Consider the following 5,755-nt stretch of genomic DNA (forward strand, 5'->3'; position numbering starts at 1 on the left):
GCACATGTTTTTGTGTAAGAGAAAAAAAAGTCTTGTGCTGTAGATCTCTAACTGCTCTTTGCCTTTCTTTCCCTCTTTTCTCAGAAACATAAAAATGAATTTTCTTGGTATAACAGACAGTGCAAAAAAACTGGAATTATACCTGGATCTGTTAATAATGGTAATAATGTCGATAATATTAATAATAATAAGGTGGGGGTTTGATGGGAAAGCTACCCTCAGTGTATTTCCCTTATGGAAGACCTTAAATCCTCAGAATAACCATAAATCTAAATGTGGAAGGATCTGGGAGGAGTCTTTCTGAGTAAACAGCCACAAGTTCAGCTCCTACAGAAAGTTCTAGAAACTGCATAACAATGCTATTAGTGTGGAGGACTTTAGAACCTTGGAGGAAAAGAAAATCCAACAGAAAGAGAAGAGAATTGTATTGATTATTTAGGGCTATTATGAGTCTCCTTATATATCATCTGTATTGATATAGAGTCTGCCTTATCTCCAATATTTGAATTGTTACCTCAAGTATTTGATGGTATTTATGGGACTTTCTTGCCTCTACATGTGGAGGTCTAGATATGAATTATATTTGGAACCCATTGTAAATTACAGGAAAAGGGTTAATGAGTGAAATCATTATTTATACATTTTTACCCCAGCTCCTAAGCTTAAATCTCATTTCTGTAGACCTGGAGCTTGAATATCTGAGCTAGAGGTTCCATCCATTTTTATAAAGGCTGCCAATACTTCTGATACTAATAGGGGTTTGCATAGAGTATAGAACATTTTCCTTACATTAGCATTACCATATGTAAACCAGTTTTGGACCTGTTTTTACCCAGAAGAGCCATCATTCTAAATATCAAAATAATCAAGTTGAAGGTTAGCTGATGCCATCAAACCTCATAAATCTTTCTGCCAACACTTCTGTGTGCATTCCACATCACACAGATGAAAATGCACTATCTCTTTCTGAGGTCATAATCAATGATCTGGTCAATGACTTTGCCTACAGATGGCACAGACAGAGTTAGAGAGCTCAGGTTTCTGCCCACCAGAAGAAAATCAATGGTTGAAAAAGAAAGAGTTATGAATTCCTTTACCTCTGCTCCAGAGCCTCAGCAGGAAAGTTTCTTTTTAGTAACAAGAGAAAGCAAAAACTAGCATAGTTACTGAGTTCAGTGATACTTCCTGCCAATAATCTCTTCCTCTCTCCTATTGAGACAAACTCTATCCAGTTCTCATCACATGCCCATATTACATCTCAGCTCTCTCATAAAGCACAAGTAAGGAGAAAGAGAAAAGTTTGAATATAAGTTAAAGACATTCCCTCTTAAATGAAGGGTCACCCAAAGAGTGAATACCAGGTAGTAGTCTCAGTTCAATATATGGGCTCAGAAGCCCATGTTTTTAAAAAATCCCTCTCACCTCATTGTTTTATGAATCATTATATTGACTCTGTTAATGATAGTAGGTAAACTAAATTATCTCATGTTTCAGTCACAAAAACTAAGGAATCAAAAAACCAATTCTCAAATGACCTTAGGCAAAATCACTTCTAATCTTTTTCCAGAGTTTCAGAAACATCGGGAAATTGGACAATGACCACAGTAATGTCAACAGAATTGTAGAATTCTCAGGGCTGCAATGAGCTTTGTCCAAGCCTTTCATCTTATAAGCAATGAAACTGAGGCTTAGAGAAATTTGCAAGACATCTTCAAAGTCACACAAATAGGAAAAGAACCAGAAAACCAATTCAGCTCCCTTAAATTGCTATCAAGTGTTCATCATGCTATACTGACCTAGGACCGCTAAAGCTGGCATTTATCTGGGCTGTCATAAATCGAATAAGAGTTTTGTCACTATGTATTTGCAAATAATCAAGTTTCAATTAATTTTACCAACATAACACTTTGGCAGAATTAATTGCAACTTGATTATTTGCAAATATATATTTATCTATATCTATATCTATCTATATATAGCTATCTATAGATATATCTACAAATAGATATATAGAGAGAGGAAGAGAGACAAAACTCAGTTATAACAACACTTGATGAACTGCAGATGTGATGATGCAGTTAAATAGTCAGACATGAAGTATTGCCCTTTTACAGTGGTGAATGATTATAGGCAGGTCTAAAATCCAGGTGGAATAAAAAGGGGAGATCAAAATTTTCTATCTGGAAATATCTTCTATAGTCTTGACCAAGAGGAAAGAAATTGAGAAACGTATGTTGAGAAGACTGCAACAAATGTTGTCATCATGTACTAGCCCATTTCAATGGTTCCCAATACCCAGCCACCAAAAATTCTGGAACCATCACTGGTCTCAATGCTCCAAACCATCACTGAGCCAATTCCTAGTGTTATTGTTTATTGTAATTTCAGGCCAGCTCTCTAGAGGATCTCAGGACCAGCCTTGATCTTAGTAGAAGACTAGAGGTAGGAGAGCCATCAGGAGGATGGTCAAATATGGAATGTCTCATTTCCAATCCTTTTCAGCCTTTAAATACCTTGGTATGATTACATTATTACAACACACTATGTGTGAACTAGAGAACTATTACATCACAATGCTAAGTACAAAGTATATGGATACTAGAGATCCATCATCTCATCAATTCTACTGAGTTAACACCTTGTTATAAGTATCCTTGTTTCAAGTATACTTCTCCAGAGTTTGGCCCTCTACAATTTATGGATTGGAAAAAATGGTTAATGCCAAGAGAAATATGTTGTCCTTTGACCTCGGAGATGGTACTTTGGATATCTCCATTCTTACCATTGAAGGTAGCATCTTTGAAATTAAGTCCACAGTTGGGAATATCCCAGGAAGGTAATACTGACAACATCATCATCAACCATTTTATTGCTGACTTTTAGTGAAAACACAAGAAGAACATCAATGAAAAAAGAGAGATGTTCACCATCTGTGCCTCATTTTTAAATATGCAATTCATGCCCTCTCACCCAGGCCAGTATTAAGATTGACCCTCTCTATTGAAATATTAATTTCTAAACTTCTACCACTTATGCCCATTTTGAAGAACTGAGTACTGACCTTTTTTGTGGCCCACTAGACTCTGTGGAAAAGGGATGCCAAGCTAGATAAAGCACAGATTCATGATATCATTACAAATGACTAGTGAAGTTTCATTGAATAGAAAGAATGGAACAGATGGTGTTTCAGAAATTACAAACATTGTTTAATGACCCCATACTTCTTTCTGAAAAAAAATCAATATTATTAGAGTAATGTTTTATGATTACTTTATGAATCATGGAAATGAATAATGTTTCAAAATTGAGTCAAGGAATACCCAAAGGATGTTAAGAAAAACTCATAGTGAAACTCATTAAACAAAAGGAATTATAGAGGGCTTGAGTGCTAGAGGGTATCAGAAAAAGTTATTATTGACTAGCACTTCCACTTGAATTCCCAAATTCAAAAGCTTTGGCAGAACTTCTTTAGTGGTAAGGAGCTCCATAAGAATATCAATCCTGATGAAATTATTACCTATTGTTCATCTGTCCAAGCTGCCATCTTGTTTAGAGACAAACCAGAGACTTTCTGCTGTTGGACATCATTTCTCTTTCCCTTGAAATCAAAACTGTTAATGGAGATATGTCATTTCTGCTCAAATCCAATACCACCAAGTAGATGCAGACTTTCCACATACTTAGACAGCTTGGTGTGCTTATTTAGGTTTATGAAGGTGAGAGAACAACAGCAAAAGCCAACAACTGGCTTGATAAGTTTGATGGTCCCTGTGCCTCTAGGATTGTTCCTCAAATAGAAAAGTCATTTGACATCAATATAAATGGTGTTTCTATTGTTTCTATTATGGATAAGAGCATAGACAGGAAGAATAAAATCACTACTAAAAACAAAGTTTGTCTAAGAAAAAAAATGATATTGAACATGCATAGTCTGAGAGGCTGAGAAATACAAAACTGAAGAGATAAGACAGAGACACAAAGTGTCTTCCAAGAATTCTCTTGAATTTTGTGGTTTTGACAAGAAGGCTACTGTATAAGATGAGAAACGCCATGACAAAATTGGTGATGAAGACAAATAGGAGATTCTTGACAAATGAAATGATCAACTGGCTGGATAAAAACCAGACTGCTGAAGAGGAAGAATTTGAGCACTGGCAAAAAAGAATTGGAGGAGGTCTACAACCTATCATTCTTAATCTGTACAAGAGAGTAGAGGGCATGTGAGGAGGTAGGTCTGGTGGGTTCCCAGGAGGTAGAGCAGCACCTGAGGTGCTTCTCCTAGACCCACTATTGAAGAAGTTGACTAAATACACCATAAGAAAGAGCATTCCATACAGCTTTCTAAAACCTGAAGGATTCCAATTTATAGGCAAGTCTATAGCAGTTAAAAGTAATATTTAAGGTACATGTAGATTGAAGCATTCTGGATACTTGAATGTGTGCAAAGGGAGAGAAGCGGACAGCATTGCATTTTATTGGTACTGTGAAAAAATGGGAATGGAATTCTTGTCCTGGGGAATAAGACCTATTTAAAGTTGGCATTATATAAAAAAGAACTTACAGTTATTTAAAGCTGCAATGCCTTTCGTATCTATGTTATAAAAAAAGATGCCAGAACAAGAAAGTTTAGTATCAACGTATGCTTTTCTTTCCAATTTACTATCAGGGAATGAGCTGCACACAGGAGACACCAGCTTCTGAATCATAAAAGCAATCACAGCTTTATGCCATTGTAAACATGAGAATTAGAAATTTATCACTATCCACAAATGAAACTCAGCATATTAAATAGAAATCTTCATTGTCAATAAAAAAACTGTAAATTAATTTGGAAAAATAATTGCTCTCTGCTTACACATAGATAACTTGGAAATGGTTTAAAATGTTCTCACATCCTTATTATCAGCACAACACCAAGGAAATCTGAGCCAACCATTTCCCTTTCGGGTTGCTAATCTTATAAGAAAAATCGTCGGTTCTTAAAAATAGTTATTAAAATCAAGAAGAAAAGTTTTTACATTAAATAATTTAGTCACATCCTCTAATTTATGAGTCAGAAGCCTGGCTGAGTAAATGCACAGAGGGAAGCCCTCTGAAATAGGAGAATTCATCTCCCCCATATACTCCTCCTCTCTCCCTCTAGCCCCCTTCCCCACCTATAAGCATAAAAACAGTGAAGGAGAAACGTTATTCCTTCTATGGCTTTGGAAAACTAGCATTGTACTCAGAAAGGAGAATGGTCAGTGGGACAATATGAACCCAAGAATTGCCTCTTCCTATAGCTACCTATGCAGTTATCAAAACAGTACAAATGAAAACATAAAATCTTAAATAACTCAGTTCAGTCATTTATTTGCTCCAGGTCTTATTGCTTTTAAAGAAAAAGAACTACTTCCTTCCTGACAGATTGATTTCCCTCTATTTTCATATGTCTTCAATAAACCAGCAAATATTTTTTGAGTGCTTACAGTATACAAAGTAATTTCTCTGAGACAGATGAGGATAGAAACAAAGATGAGACAGATAAACAGATAAATAGATATATGATAGATAGATTGATAAAATCAGAAAAAGAAAGACACAGAGATAAATAGTGATAGAGGAAGCCTAGTTCTATAATCCTAAATTATACTGTTTCCACTCTGGCCATCATCCTCATCTTCTCTTCAAAGGAACTTGGACACTGCCACATAGTTCTGGACACTGCTGGGTGAGCTTTCTCCTTATATTGGCCAAAGTCAAATATCTATCTTTC

At 35.7% G+C, this 5,755-nt stretch overlaps 1 pseudogene; it reads left to right on the forward strand.

The window, feature by feature from the left end:
* Positions 1 to 2,711: 2,711 nt before the first annotated feature.
* LOC100924337 lies at positions 2,712 to 4,308 on the forward strand (annotated as a pseudogene).
* Positions 4,309 to 5,755: the final 1,447 nt, after the last annotated feature.

The sequence above is a fragment of the Sarcophilus harrisii genome, chromosome 2 (assembly GCF_902635505.1).
Source record: "Sarcophilus harrisii chromosome 2, mSarHar1.11, whole genome shotgun sequence".
NCBI classification, from domain to species: domain Eukaryota; kingdom Metazoa; phylum Chordata; class Mammalia; order Dasyuromorphia; family Dasyuridae; genus Sarcophilus; species Sarcophilus harrisii.